This window comes from Drosophila novamexicana, unplaced genomic scaffold (assembly GCF_003285875.2).
Source record: "Drosophila novamexicana strain 15010-1031.04,08,12 unplaced genomic scaffold, DnovRS2.1 tig00000193-arrow-pilon, whole genome shotgun sequence".
NCBI lineage: Eukaryota > Metazoa > Arthropoda > Insecta > Diptera > Drosophilidae > Drosophila > Drosophila novamexicana.
In genome coordinates this window covers 2034032-2051165 of record NW_020824787.1, presented here as the reverse complement: position 1 = coordinate 2051165, position 17134 = coordinate 2034032, and the positions used below count along the sequence as shown (strand labels likewise).

General features: G+C 40.5%; 1 protein-coding gene across 1 annotated transcript in view; it reads left to right on the top strand.

The window, feature by feature from the left end:
* The window catches only part of LOC115758545 (fasciclin-2), a 137500-nt gene that overhangs the window by 84444 nt on the left and 35922 nt on the right, over positions 1–17134 (top strand). The window lies entirely within an intron of this gene.

Here is a 17134-nt window from a genome sequence, read left to right as displayed (position 1 = left end):
GAAACAGTTGCCTCGGCCTCCAGCCAGCAGGAATATCTCTTTTTCGTCTTCGTCCTTGTGCCCACAAGCCTAACCACAGTCTCGGCTTGCTCCTCCACAGCTTTATGAATTATTCAGTTGTATTTTTGCGACTGCACTTTATACTGGGCAAATGCTGGCAATGTTATGAGCTTTCCACTTCGCAGGCAAAATCAAAATATACTAAAATACACATGTCCTCATCAAGCTGGTTAGGCTACTTTTGATCATGCCATATCCAATTTTGTTATATTTTTGTTAAGTGAAAATATAACTAGGGCTAGTTTGGCCACAAGATAAAATAATTGGTGGCACAACGAACCCGTGCTTAGAGCACAAACTTCGATCGCAATTTGATTATAGTTTGTGATCTACATATAGACCCTTCGTGCCACACTCATAAAAATCGGTTTGGTTTCGGCAAAGATATGAAAGCTTAAAGTTTTCTGGTAACCAGAAACTTTACAAGTCAACCTCTGGCACTCCTAGTGTACCAAGAACATTTTGAATGAGTTTTAATTTTGAAATTTATTATTTCTCGACAAAATATAAACTGAAAGTCAAATTATATGACGTCTTAAGTCTGATGCTAACTTATTCTTCAAAAATAAATATACCTCGACCGCGTTGAGCCGGGCTGGACAGGGCCATGCCTTGTAATTTTTCCCCGTACCAAACCAGAGCCCATCTCTCAAAGAAGCTTTTCTTCCCCAGCCCTATTGATGCTTCTATACGAAAGCTTAACTCTGGGCAACATGCTTTTCTATAAGCTAAGCCGTTCATTCAGAAGAGTCCCGAAAGTAACCCACTTCCTACCAATGGAAGATATGAAAGCGATAGCAAAGCTATATCGCAGTCTTTAGAATTCAAAAGAAAATTAAATTCTGTATTAGAAATTGTGCTACAAATTCTGTAAGTATTTATCTTGGAAAATAATCTATTCTACCGCACAATATTTTAATAAGCTAATCAAATATTTATGTGCACTTTCTGATTATATAATAGAATTAGCCGAAGTAAGCGCAAAAGTTGTGCCCCAGTGGACACTGTCACGCCACAAATAGTTGTTGTTGTTGCTGCTGCTGCTGCTGTTGCACATTGCGCATACGCCGCGTGCTGCATTTGATGTCAACGCAAATTTGATGTTTATTTGCGTCGTTTTTGTTGAAGTTGTTTGCTTTGTTGTAGTTGTTTATTTGTTGTTTATTTGTTGTTGTTTTAACCGGCAGCCACCTTGACAAGTTTTGTATTTATGCTGCCGCTGCCGCTGTTTCTGGCGTCTTTGTTGTTGTTATGTTTTAGCGTAAGTGATTTTGAAACACCTGCTTAACAAGTTGCAAGACAGTCAGCTTCACACACACATCCTCTCACTTGCCTGCTCAGTTCCACCTTTTGTGTCGACATTTATTAAGCTTGTTGTTGTTGTTGCTGCTGCTGCTGCTGTTTGCGGTTGCCGCAACACACAGTTTAGCTAACTTAGAAGCACACGGGAACACAGCAGCTCGACGAGCAGCAGCAAGAATGGGGCAGCGGTAGGAAGCAGTGGCAGTGGCGGCATCGGCAGGACATGGCTGCCTTGAAAGGAAGCCATTAACAGCCTTTAGGGGCTTCTGTTGCCTCTTGTTAGCTGTTCTTTTCATACCCTGTACCCATTGAAAATGTATTTCGAGAATAGGGTATATACTCATAGGGCTTGAACGCTTCACCCTTTTCTATAAAATCGATTTATATCGATTGCCAGTTTTTATGAGCACAACTCAGAGATGGTAGAAGCTGCCTAGCTGCCTTTGGAATGTAAGCTGACCATGCGAATCTAATAGATATCGATAATTTGATCAATTCTACGAAAATCGATAGTTATCGATATACACCCTCGGTTATTTGAGCATATTTCAGTAAGCTTTCACGGCAGAGACACATTATTTGCAATAAAAGTTCACCCTGCAGATTTCATTTATTGCAAAATATTGGATACTCATACTATAGCTAGAAATCGATATATATATATATCGATATATCTATAAATCGATAGTTATCATATCAATGTTGAGCATATTTCGCTTAAAGCAAGTGTTACTAAACTTGATACTAAGATAACAACATTGCTCTTTTGATATTCCTAAAGAATATAAATAAATATACTACATATCAGAAGAAATAAATATTAATATTTTAGATATATGTCCTAAATTTTTTGTATGTGCTCACACTTGAATGTCATACTTAATATAATGAACCGATCGAATCAGCTTAGTTTTTCTAGAATAAATTCTTTATATTGTGGGTATCCATCGATATGCGAATAAATATTCAATCAATTCCTAGTTGGTTACAGAATATCTCTTCGTCGCACACTCTCGAACAGAGTACTCGTAACTTATTTTCTTCGGCCTGTCGCTGCTGTCTGACAGTCACCTCGCCCGTCGTATGTCTTTCGCCCCACTCGCTTCCCCGCGGCTCCTGTTTTGCTGCTACACATAAACTTTCTTCTTGTCGCTTGCGCAACTAACATAAATTTTATATAATAATTTTTCTAATCAAAAAATGAATACATGCCTCTACACACACACACACGCACATACTCCCGCAGCCCGCGCACCTGCACTGTTTCTACTGTTTTTTAAATACATTTTTAAATGCTGCAAAAATGCGGCGCGTGCTTCTTGCCGTCTGTTGTTGTCGCTGCTGCTGCTGCCGCTGCTGCTTGTCATTCACCGTTAAAATCAATTTACGACAAAATAAACACACGCACTGCGAACAGCCACGCCCCGCGCCCCACGCCCCAACTTGGCTGTTTACACTGCTGCGCTGTTTGTTTGTTTCCTGTGTCGTCCTCGACGTTGTCCTGACTGCCAACGCCATGTGGCAGGCAGCGAAGTCGGCAGCGACGTTGGCAGCAACTGCGACACGAACAAGAGACGATGTCAACGTCTGCCGCTGTCACCTTTAATGTAGAATTTTTTTTTTCTGCTCACAGCATTGGCAGACAATGAGCAGGACGCGCTGCCTACACACACACACACACACACACACACACACACACACACACACACACACACACAGACGAGCACACACACAAACGCAGACACACAGAAGCGCGCGTGGTATCACACACAAAATACCCGCACGAAATTTCACTCTCGCTTATCAAAATTGGCTTAAGCACATTCGTGCGACCTAAAAAAATGTAATGCGGCGCCTTTTAAATGTGTGTATTTAACGCCAACTCAACTTAAAGCCAACTAGCTTATGAGCGAGAAAAGGGTGCGTGGGCTGAAACTAAAAGGGTAGCTCACTAAGTGTAGGCGAATGCCAAACTAGAAACCCGAATGAGAATGCAGCCAGGATGCGGGCAGATATCACAGACGGAGACAGAGCAACGCGCTGAAAGCACATGGAGTGAACGCTCATTAAAATGCAGCACGCAGAATTTGATAGCAGCAACAACAGCAGCTCGGATGATAATGATATGATACAGCAGAAAAGAAGAACAAATTAATTTTCAACTGGCGAAGAGAGTTTTGCCTTATTGAAAACAAGAAAAAATTGCCACGTAGCAGATGGAATACCCTTATAAACATATGGCACATATGAAAAGCAAATCAGATACATTTTCCCATACAAAACCTCATTTTTTCAACCGATTTTTACTTTAGAGCTATAGTAATTCCATGTTGTTCCATCTCTTTTCTATATGTTAAGATCATTGCAAAGCTAAAAAAAATAGTCAATAGACAAAAAGCAATGCAATGTCTTATAATAATAGCTTTTAGAGTAAGATGCAAATTTGCATAGTAAGTGATAGTTATATCAGATAGACGATAGATATAGACGATATAGTACCAGCCTGATTAAGAATGTCTCCTACCCTTATATATGTACATACATCAACATAACGATTCTGTGAACACGTATATATTTAACTGATGCCAACAAAAATTAAAATCTGTTCAACTATTGTGTTTTCCAACCCTGTGACCTGTACAAAACGAACAACCAGTGTGGGTAAACGGATAGCGCAGACAAATGAAGAAGGAAGCTGCCATTAAAGTGCGCGTAATTAAAAATTCAACGCAAAGTCAACAGCAAAAATCTGTTAACTGTGAAATGTAACCTGTTACCAATCAGTAAAAGGCTGCTGAGAGCTGCAAGGGGGACGGCACGCCTCTTGTATGAATCGGAAAATGCCGCAGGTGCAAATATGTTGAGGGCTGGCTGGTTGAATTACTCGCAGCACGGTTTTTGGTGGCAACAACAAGATGAAATAAATACAAGATGGCACAAACAATGTTGATGAGGGGTTGCGCCGAGATGCCACAAGGGGCTGCTGGGCTGGTTTGACAGAAGCAGCTGCTGCTGCGCAGGGGGAGCGCAGAGTGCCAGACATTATTGCTCCCGCGAGCATTGTGAAAGGCAAATAGTTTTGGCAACAACAACAGCAACAACAACAACGGCAACAGACGTTTGCCCAGTGGCATAAAGGCGGCTATTTGGATGCCAAGGGTTAAGGGTTCCGATGACAGCCAAACGTCTCCCACTCCCATAGCAGCCTCCCTTTAACTATGCCCACGCTGCCAATGATGTTGATGGCGACGATGATTAGAACTGCGCAAAGGCCTCCAAGGAGCAACACCAGCCGGTTGTGTCCATTGCCTTAATTACGTGCAGATAAGAAACGCAAATATGAATACAGCAACGCCTCCGCAACCACAACCGCTCCCGCCCCGTCCCCGCCACAGCCACAGCCACCCAGCCACCCAGTCACCCAGCCTGTACGCCCGCACCGCGTTGAACAAGTGATGTCCATGGCGCAACAGCTGCGTCACTAAACGCTCGGGACATAAACATAAAAAGTCTATGAAACTGTCATAAAGCAGGCAATAGAACTGAACGACCAACTCGTAGCTTGACACACGCCCCCGCCACCGGTCCCGCTCCCTGGGGAGCCACGGAATTGGCCTTGTCCCAAGCAGAAACTCATTTGTAAAGCGAACACCATAAAAAATTGCCCAAAGAAATTAGACGAGGTCCGTCGCCGTCTCCAACTGTTGTCCAAGCGCGCTGATGTTCAATGTGCGCCCAGAAGTGCGCTTTAAAATTGTTCAAGGCAGCCGGAACCGGCACTGGAACCGGTAACAGGGACTAGGGAATAGGGAGGAGCAACAACTATACCACAAGCTCATTTGACAGGCACAGTCAAGCCTGCTTACAGTTGAAAATTGATAACCAACATAGGAATAGATTATAAAAAATCATATATGGCTAACAAGACTTCAATGTTTTTTGGTAGTCGCTGCTCAAAAAACGGGCAACTTTAGATAACATTTCAAGGCACGTCATTCGTGAAGGAAGGAAGACAAGGATTGAAAAACTATTAGATGTTCTCCTGAATTTGAGTTGGCAACCTGCCGCTTGCTAGTTCAACGCTTAGATACTATTCAAGAATACTCTAAACACCGTTTTCTTCCACTTAAAGGTTGTATTTTACCTGGTGTTAGCTAGCTTTCGTGATTCAATCAGTCTGTCGCAAAATTCACAAATGTTTATTATTATTAATAAATAATAACAAAATAATAACACTTCATCAACACTTCATATATAAATGGATTAAACAAATTATGCCAAGTAAAACAAATTCTAATCATAAATATGTTAATCAAGAAATCTCTTATTCGCAAGCAAAGTCATCTCAATGTAGGTTTCACTGTAATTCGTTAGCCAAGCGAAAAATTATCTAACGACATGCCAGAGCACAAAATACTAGTGTCTGGAGTTCGGGGGCAGGGTATGAGAGACACGGCCATAGCTTAGAAAGGCAGCTTAGGGAGGGGTCTTAGCCATTTCATTTTTAGCCTCGTTGCGAGTGTCTATGCGAGTGTGTGCCTGTGCCTGTGCGTGTGTGCGTGTGTGCGTGTGTGTGTGCGCGCGTGTGTTTGTGTGTGTTTTCTAAAGATTATGCGCTTATAATGGGGCGCAAGTTTCCTCGGTGGCCATGGGCCGTTACCAAATCTCTACAAAATTGGCTTTTGAGCGCACATAAAATGTGTAAAGCGGGGCACCGAGTGTTACAACTGTTAAGCAGAGGCCCAAAAGTAGATAACAACAACAACAACAATACAACAATAACGACAACAACAACACAAGAGAGATGAGCCCATAAATTAGAGCAGAAACGAAGTGAGTGCATTGTGTATCCGCATCCGCATCCGCATCCGCATAAGCATCCACATCCGCATACCGCACCGCATATGACCCGACCATGTGTGCGTCTCACAGCTCCCGCATGAGTCGTAAAACGCAACATAATGAAACATTATAAAAATCATAAAAATCAACATCATATTTATGCACAAAAGCTGCGGAAACGGCAGACAGAATAAAAACTGCTGAAACCGACCAAAAATATGCAAAATATGACGAAAGAGAAGAGCGCGAGACGGCAACAACAAAAGAACAGAATCAAGATAGACAAAAAGCGAGATAGAGAGTATCCCAAAAATGTAGAATTTTTTGTAGTCAAGGAAATTATAACCTATACACATTTTTCTAGAGTAAACAAAATAATTAAAAATATATTTTTGTGAGTTTCTGTAGAACTCTTCGTATTATGCTTGCAGAAGCAGTCGAGTTTCATCTCATTGCTCTACAAAAAGCCGGGCAACGCCGTCTAATTTCATCTAGTTTCTAATGATAATTAACATGTTTAGTTAGAAAAATCTTTTAACAATTATCAAAAGCTGAAAAACGAAATGCGGCATGCCTAAAGTTCCGATGAAACGTATGAAATTCTCTTATATTATCTGCCGCCATATTTTTTAGTATAGTTTATATTTATACAAAGGTTATTTTTCTGTTCGTATAGCAACCGCTTTAAGTTTAGATACAACACATGTTAACGCAAAATTTAACACTCAAAGATATTTGTATATAAATGTAAACATTTAAAGTTTGACATGTCCATAAACACTAAAAGTAGTTGTTTCCAGGAATCGAAGTAAATACAAACATCTTATAAAATTTATAAAATCATGTGCTGTCGCGTAAATATGCAAAGTGTCCACAGCATACGCACGCACACACATGTACGAGCACGCACGCACACACATCCACATATGAGTCGTAAATATGCCGCCGCAACAATATTGAAAGTGTGCGCGAGAGCGAAAGAGAAAGCGGTAGACAGCAGATAGCAGACAGCAGGCGTAAAGAGCGCGCACTGCTCGTAAATTTGGCGTTACACGCGACGCTGGCGTCGCTGCTGCTGCTGCTGCTGCAATTTCTTTCGCACAGATTATAAGTTACGGGACTTGGCGGCCGGAGTATGAGACAGCAAGCGTATAAGAATGGAGAACTGGAAGATGGCATGCGGGAACAGTAGTGGATGTGGAAGTAAAGTAGCCGTTGCTTTTATTATGTATATTACGCCAAATAAGATAGAGAGAGAGAGAGAGGGGGGCAAAGCTAGCTTGTGCTTGTGTGGTTATGTTGGGGCAAGCGTTTGTCCGTCTCACATGTGCAGCAGTTATGCATAAATGTGTGTGCGTGTGTGTGTGTGTGTGCAAGCTTATCACAGACCACACGATTCTCTCACACTGTCTTGGCATATTAACATTTATTTTTCACAGTCATTTTGACTGCGGCGACAACACAGCAGAAAATTTTACTGCTGCTGCTGAGCAAATAAAAACTGACAGCAGACAAAAAGTGTTGCATAAAGCGCAAGCCGCAAGCACAGCTGCCAGTGTGTCTGTGTGTATGCGTGTATGCGTGTGTGCTTGGTTTTGCAACTGTCGGTTTTTCTGACTTTTGCTTAACGCCCGAACCGTTATGATTTATGCATATTCCACTGTGAAATCTATTGAGAAATCAGTGACAGGCAAAATATGCATGAGCACCACACACACACACACACGTAAATATATATATATGCTAAGACGCTTAGCAAATGGACAAGTTGATGCATTGCGCATATAAATTCCCCTTCCAAAATTTCAATACACATAAGCACTAATATTATCAACATATGGAAAGTCATTGCTGGCCTTTCCAGCTCTTTTATAGCACTTACCTTTTGCACTAACAGAAACTATGACGCAGCTACATTTTACACAATTTTTCACTTCTTTAAACGCGTGAAGACATTCAGCTTAGCTTCAAATGATTTATTTATTAATTGCATTTAATTTGCTTCACTCACTTTTATTATTTCGTTTAGTTCAAATTTTAATTATACGCGCACAAAACACAAACACTTTACACTTTGCCAAAAACAATAAAACTGAAGCGTCGCTGCTTTGAACTAACGGTGCTTGCAAGTCTGCATTTGACTCCAGCCGCGCGCGCTGCTCAAAAGGCGCTGATCACCGGCTGGCTTTGTTGTTGTTGTTCAATCGATTTAACATAAATGTAAAGCAGCCGCTTTCGGTTCATTTTATACTCTTTGCTTTCAGTGTTCGGCTTTCGCGCAACGGAGCACGTGTTAGACAAGGCAGTTTCGCACTGCAAACGCAGTTAAACGCGGAAGGCTATATTTTGGTTTCCTTAACAGTTAAATGTGCTTATTAAATGAAAATACAGTGAAAAGCCAGTGTGTGAAGTTTATCTTTGGTTGCAATTTGTATAATATCCTTCCAATGAGCCAAAAAGTGCGCGAGTGTCAACTCTTTATCCAATTGGATACGCTGCTCAGACGGCGCTCACCTTCTGTTAAACAGCAGCCATCTGTGTTAAATTCTGAGGTTCTGCTATTGTGTGAGAGAGAGAGCTTGTGTTAACCCAATTTCCCAATAAGTCTATGGGAAATCTGTTTTTGCTTGCAGCTTGTGTTATTTTTTTTCTTCTGTGAGCTAAAAAGTGCGCGAGTATCAACTAATTATCCAATTGGAAACGCTGCTCAAAAGGCGCTGATCAGCTTCTGTTAAACTGCAGCTGCCTGTGTTAAATTCTGCAGTTCTGCTATTGCGTGAGAGAGAGCGCATGTGTTAACTCAATTTCCAGCTGGAAGCACAGCTAATTTGCAATGGACGCCGATCACAACTGCTTGTAATTGTTGTTCTTGTTGCTTGTTGTTTTGCTTTTATTACAATTTAATGCTCATGTACTCACACACGCTTACGTGTTGTGTAAAGAACACATGCATGCCGATACATGTAAATGCCTATGCGTTGCTGTACATATAAATCATTATGTACCAAAAATTTCAAGTAAGTGTACCATATTCGAATAAAAGTACCAACTTATCAGTATAAGTTCAATATTAGAATTAATATAAGTCTTAAAAATCAGTTAAAGAGGTGAAAAAAGTACAATGTTGTAACAGTAAATTCCAGCAGGTTAAGAAGTTAAAATCTTTGTGACTTTTTTAAATCAAAAAGGTACAGTGTACCATAAGATTTGGTACACTTGCAGCCCTGCCTGCCGTGGCAGGCGTGCATGTCAATTTGTGATTGAGCTCATGCAAATGCGCGCTCTGCCTTCCTCTTCCATTCACGTTCTCATTCTATTCAACAGAATTGCATGGATGTGACGTCACGCGCGTTCCGGACTGTGCTGCGTACCTTGCCTCATTTCATTTGCACTCAACAGATGGAAAGTAAACAATTTGATTAGCGCCGCTTTTCAATGGCGCTTGGGCAACATTTGATTAGTGAATGTTGCGAGTGTTGTAGCGCGCACAGCTTTGACCTTTGCCCCTTATCAACACACCTGCTGCCGTAGCTGCTGCTGCTGCTGCTGCTGCTGCTGACAGTGAGCCTCTGTCAAGGATAACACATTCATGTTGAATGTTAACCCGCAGTTGTTGTTGCTGTCGTTGCCAGTCACATTGCTGTCACTCGCACACACACACACACATTTCCCGTTAAAGAGCAGCCCACATACACACACACACACACACTGAGTTACACAAAAGGCAATGGCAGCGCCTACAAAACTGTTGCAAAGGCCCCGCGCAAACACGTAAATAGTTTAGCAAGGACACACACCAGCACACTCACCCGCACACACACACACACACACACACACACACACACACACACACACACACACACACACACACACACACACACACACACACACACACACACACACACACACACACACACACACACACACACACACACACACACACACATTCACATTCACATACACACGCATTGCATTGAATTTGTGAAGGCACAAAGGTTACCAAAGAAGATGGCATCAGTTGAGCGGGGTTCGTAGGGGAAAGGGGGCATTGGGTCCAGATAAAGCTGAACATAGCATCAAATTGCCAATAGAGATGAGTTCCTGTAGGTAAGGGAAAATGGTGGAGTAGGGCGGGGGGCGTGGCACAGCAAAGGCATTTATAGAAATTTTGCACAAGCGCCAAGTCAAATAAACGGCATGAATGAAACTCTGTGCATTGGAGAGGGTATTGCAGGATGGGTGGGATGGGGGTTGGCATATACCAATAAGCATGATGGATACAGATACATGTGACTCAACAAGCATGACCCCCGGTCCCCGCCCCCGCTGCCCACCCCCGCTCGCATTTAGCATGAATGTCGCCTTTGCATAACAAATGTTAGCAACATGTTTCAATAATGAGCAGACGCTGGACGCTTCCTCTGCCGCCTTGCACAATCGGGACGACATTAGGGATGGCAACGAAAATCCCCATGAATGTATCGTGTCCATAAGCGATATTTTATATCGATGCACTAGAAACGCCTCCTCAAATATATTGATTTAATATATCGATACATATATCGTATCGAAAGGAAAGTGCGACAGTGCGATATTTTATATCGATATACTGGGAAGGGTGGCAAGAATTACGATACATATCTCCTATGGTTAAGAAATATCGATATATATCGATAGATATATTGTATTAATAAGAGAGTGTGAGAGCGCGATATAAACGATATTTGATATAAATATACCAGGAATGCGATTTCGATTTTATGCAGCATCGATTCAATTTATCGATAGTTCTTGTGATGTATCGAAGTGCTTATCTTTGATAAGCTGAAAACTGATTTCTAATTTGTATAAGTATGTTTTACACTTAGCTAATTTTATATTATCGATCATATTGATCGATAACATTCCCTATCGGATGTTTGTTGCGATATCATTTTCGATATTTTCTTTCCTCTCTGCAACACGCGCATTCTGGCCGCTTCAGTCCTGGGCCCAAACGCATTCTGGGCCACGATTGAGCAATATGCTGGACATCTCCGGCGGCGTCGCTCTGACAATTCCCCCGCCCCTCAAACATTCCCACGCTTTTCTCACTTCCCTCTCCGCCTCATTGTTTTCCCTTTTGCCTCAGGGTCAGCCCTTTATAATGGCGTCGCGTCTGCGTCTGCGTCTCTCTGACTCCAATGCCAACTGTGACTGTGTCCCAGCACCAAATTAATCGTTTCCACAGTGCGGTCGGCATTCAGTTGCGTTTGTCACCCAGCCAAACCGCCCGCTCCCCCCGCGCTGCCCACCACAACCGGCCCACTGCCTGTGTGCGCCTCATTTGTTATGGCCATTTGCATAAATAAGTCACTGGCAGCGGCATTTGGACCAGTCCAAAACCACTGGACAAGACGGACAGACGAAAAGTTGGACGAACGGCTCGACTGGACACACTAGGGTATACCCAGGGGGCAGCAGGATGATGGCTGACGGTTGTAAGGGGGGCGGGTCATTACAATTGGACGGAAATTGTGTGAATAACTTGATGAATGCTGAGGCCTCGAGTCGAGTCGGTTGTTTCATCATTTGCTTCGCTTGTTGTCGGCATTCCTCTTCTGCCCTTTGTCTTCACATCTATCCGTAATCGATTGTTGTAGGTCATGGCATATACACGTCAAATCCTAATCATATTATTGTTTACTTACACTAAAAGATGAGCACTAAAAGTCATTCGATTGTGGTGCCAGCTCAGCAAAGCCTTATTATGATTAGAAAATATTGTTAATAATATTCTTATTGATATTTTATGCAACAATACATTTCTGACTATCGATAGATTGATTCGTAACGATTACTAGCGAAATTATATAGCTATACAAATTAAATGCAGGAGTATATACTTTGGCAGGGTCTTCAATAGCGTCGTGTGAAGTTTCAGAAGGTCACGATGACTTCGCAGAGCTCACGCTACATATGTCCCTTATATATATCTCTATATATTGTCCTGATTGTCCTGTTTGTCCTGATTGACTGATTGGTGATCAATGCACAGCTTCAGTATAGTTGCCTTACCTCCGGGAAGAATTTATTTTATTTAAAGCCTGGGCATACCCGCTAGTATATGTATATATATTAGGGACTTACATAGTGTGAGTTCTGCGTGTGTTGTACGAAGTCTTCTAGACTTTTTTGAGCTCAAAATAAATATACAAGTTTTAACATTGTTAAAAACTTGGCGACTCACAACTAAAGACACACAAATGGCGCATGAGGCAACAACGATCTTAAAAGTAATTTAATAAATAAAATAAATAATAAATAAATAATTACATACTGTCTACACCTAGAAAAAACAGCCCGATGTTGTTCTAAAATTAGTAAATTCGTCTTTCAAATCGGGCCTCGGACGATTTTTCTTCCATTTTAAATTAATTTTTCTTTAAGAAAAAGGCTTTATTAAATACTATTTATTGTTTTGTCATAAAATATATATATTATAAAGTAAAATGTCTGAATATTTAAATTATTTGGCAGCAAATGCAATCTTCTTTATTGAACTCTAATTAATAAATGATAAAAGAGCACTGAAATAAAATATAATATAATGTGTTATTATGTAACGCAATTCTTTAATCTTAAATCTCTTTCCTTTATTTCTATTTTCATTATACACTTAATTTAATCTTTATTTAATCTCATACCGAATTAGTTTCCCTTTTTTTGCTATTCTTCCTAAACGTACCCCTCAACATGGCACCCTGTCGCCGCGACCCTCCCGCATCCTCACATATCATTGCATGCACCATTTGTCAAAAGCAACAACAACAACAACGTGCCACATTTAATGGCAACAACAACAACAGCGGCATTCATTTTGTAACAGAGCCCAAAAAAAAAGTCCTTGCTACCCATTTGTCCTTGAGGCGCAGAGGGTCTGCCCCTGAACCGTCGCTCGGGTCCCGCTGCAAGGATGCGTGACAATATGCCGTTTAATTATACGCAGCGACCCTTTTGGCAGCTTCGCGCTGCTCTTGTTGTTGTTGTTATTGTTGTTGTTGTTGTTGTGATATCGCACACACATTTTAAAAGTCAATTATCCGCACATAACGCACATCGTTGACATGGCGCCCGCTCGGAAAGGGGGGGGGGCGGTGCCTGGCTGGCAGAGTCCTTGCCATATCCTTGCCACGCGTCAATTTTGGCGCGCGCCTTTTAAACTTTCTCCGCCGGAGTTGCTCAGCAGAGTCCAAAGTGATGGCAGCTACAGAAAGAAGAAGCAGAAAGTTTATTATTTTTTATGAGACGGCGCCTTGGCATGCGAACAGCCAGCACACACGCCCCCTCTTGCCAGCGCCATGCCCCCCAACTCTGCGTCCATTTTAATGTGCCATAGAATACAGCGAAGGTAGGAAGAAAAACAACACCTGCTCAGCCAGTCAGCCCCGAAGGCAGCTCTCCAAGACGCCAGACATGCTGGACTCGCCGAGCCGAGACTCGATAATAAAACCCGATAATAACATAATCTGGCAGCTATACGAGTAGTTTTGGCCCCCACTAACGAGCAGACGCGAGCTTTAGTTACAGTTAACAAGCTGCGTGACATGCCTCAGCCTGAATGGAGCACAGAAAAGAGGAGCATTGTCGATAAGAGATGAACGTGTGCCTGACTCTAGACGTTGGCTACACTCAGGCAAACATATGAATAAATTAACTTATCGATAAATGGTTATCGGCAAAATGTGAACAAGTTTATTTAGCGATAAATTGCCATCGAAAAAAATGTGATCATCTCTAGGCCTGTCTGATTGGCTTAACTCTAACTATGACAAAAATTTTAAAAACTTAACATAATAATTAATTATCGATAGCTTATGAGGCACCGCAACTTTTAAATAGTTATTGTATGCTGCTTGCCAAGTTAAGTCTGTGTTAGTTTAACTACAAGAAGACTTTACTGTATATCGACTATCGACTTATAGATAGCTCGTGGGGCATCTAGAAGTTATCTGACTATTTTATCCAAGCCCAAACTAATATTTGGGTCTATTTGGTTCAATCCTAGCTTTGTAAATGTCTGATAATGTCACAAATTATGCAATTTTATTTCGAAAAATATGAATATGAAAACTGAAATATAATATAACTAAGTAACTAACTTGAAAAAAAATTTTGAAATATTTTAGTTTAAAATTACAAAATTTTTATGGTTTGGTGCGACTATAAATGAATTTCTTTCGGAGCTAGTTTTTACAAAAAAAATTCTTTATATATTCAATTTTTTTTCTATTCATTTTAAATATAAATTTCTATACTGTTCTGTTATGTATTATTGTCAGGCAATTTCACTTGACAACAAAATGTCTGAAGTATACTTTTTCGGACCCTCAAATTCAAGCATAACCCCGAAATTGTTCGCTTCAGTGTAGCTGTTCAATGTATTTGCCAAGGCAACTTCACTTATGTTGTACGAGTGCTCATTGAGAGATATGCTTGGCAGGCGGGGTAGAGGATGAGGGTGAAGGCAACGTGGAAGGGGTGGTGTGCTGGGAGAGGCGTGTGAGCATGGCAGGCATTTGCCATGTAATTGGCTGCAATTTGCATAACAATTCTGCGACTGTTTTGCATAAGTTCTGCGACGATGCAACATAATAACGGAGGCAGCACTTATTTTCACATTAGAAATTCCTTTTTGGTCCTGCGAAGGATATACAGCAGCAGCTGCAGTAGCAGCAGCAGTAGCAGGCGGTGACTGAGGCTGAGGCAGAGGCAATTATGTGCTTCGCTTGAGCTGCAGCACTTGGCATACACACACACACACACACACGCACACACAGGCACGCACACATCGCCGCGATACAAATCTCAAGATGCAGCCTCGTAAAAGTCACAGCCGGAAATGCAGCGGCAAGAAAAAGCATGTAGCAATGCTCTGCTGGGAATGCCCGACTGGCAGTTACCCTGCATCGTATTTGATTCTCGGCATCCAGCGACTGCTCTGCTTGCCACCCCCTCAGCCCCGCTCAGTTTCTCTCTATTAAACATTTATTCTTAAATAAGTGCTGTGCCTTTTTTGCATTTTTTCACGTATGTCAATTGTGTGTGTCTACAATAAATTACGGCTATGACAATTGGAAAAATCATAAAAGTAAAATAAATTGGGTATAGTTTAAACTTATAAGCAGCTTTATGCCAAATGTAGACATATCTTAACAAATTGAATATCGATACTTATCGATTTTGGATAAAACATCAAGAATACATTTTTATTGTATGTGTTACTCGATAGTATATATATATTTAAAATAAATGCTTAAAATATATGATTTACTTTTATATATTTAATATAAAACTTTGTATATACTAAAAATTAAATATTTAATAGATATTTTATAATTATTCAATTTATTTTATTTTATATATTAAATAAATTTGTTATTATTTATGTACTTAATATGTCTAATGCATTTAATTTATTTTACATATTTAATATATATATAACAAATTTAAATATATTTTATATATTATATATATATAATATATATATATATATATATATATATATATATATATATATATATATATATATATATATATATATTTTACGTATTAAAGTACACAATCTGCTTCTGCCTGCGAGCCACATATTTACCAGCCACATTATACTCCTTAATGCGCATTGCTTGGATCTAGGGTATACGAAATGAAGGAAAATCTGTGGCAACGGTAAAAATGCAGCCATTTCCTTGGGCCCAGCAGCTGAAGAACTGAAGAAAATAGAGAACACCCGAATTGCTATTTGAGCTGGCAGAACGGAAGTGCGCCGCATTTGCCTTTACAACTGCACATGTGTGTGGTTTACCCCCCCCCCCCCCCCCCCCCCCCCCCCCCACCACCAACCCTCACTCCCCTCATTCTCTTGAACAGTGCTGCAAGTCGAGTTGCCATAAAAGTTATCAAAATTGAAATTTTATTTAAAAAGTTTCTCGCTTTGCCCTCGTCTGCATGCATATGCACTCAAGAAGTTTATAAGATCTACTTTAATAATGTCGAGTGCATGATTTATATAACCAGCCGCCCGACCGCCGTTGCACACACACGCCCACACACACACACACAGACACGCGCACATTCACTTATATGTCTACAAGGTTTGTGGTTGTAACAGAGAAAAAATCTCATCAAGAGAAATTAAAACTTAAACACAAAGCGTTGCGGCGACTGGGCTAAATAAATGACGATGACGTTGATGAAGTCGAGGGGGCGCGCGCGGGAGACTGGTAGGGGCAGAAGTGTGGGCATATGCATAGAAACTACAGAAACAGGACTAGGCATTAAAAGCATTTCTTTGAAGAACGCGACAGAGCCACAAAGTATTCAACAGTTTCAAGCTATTACGCTTGATTGAGTTTTACCTTTAGAGTACACTGCGAGAAAAACTAAGCGCTAAAGTTTAGTAGCCTGAATGAGTATTAATTTGCATGACATGTGCATTTTAAATGTGTTTAGCTGTGGTAAATTTATTTATATTTTATTTAAATAATATTAATACTAATACAAATTAATTTAAATTATATATAAATACATATATATAATTTAAATTAATTTGTATTAGTATTAATTATTATTATATTATTATATTATATTATATTATTATTATATTTTAAAATATATATATATAAAATATTATATTTTAATATATATAAAATAAAATAATTTTAGGCAAAGCTCTCAATATAAGAATTTCTGTTTCGGACTAAGGCTTTCACAGGGATTTTTATACGAGCCTTTTATTTGAGTATCACAGACTCGTCCTTTTCTCTAAGTGTACATCCCATTTGCTCGCGCTTTCCATAGCCAGGTAGCAAATACCATGGCCAGAGAAAAATAAGTGGAAAAAAAAAGAAAATATGTTAAATTAATCAAAATGTAATGTGGCTGCCTGCGC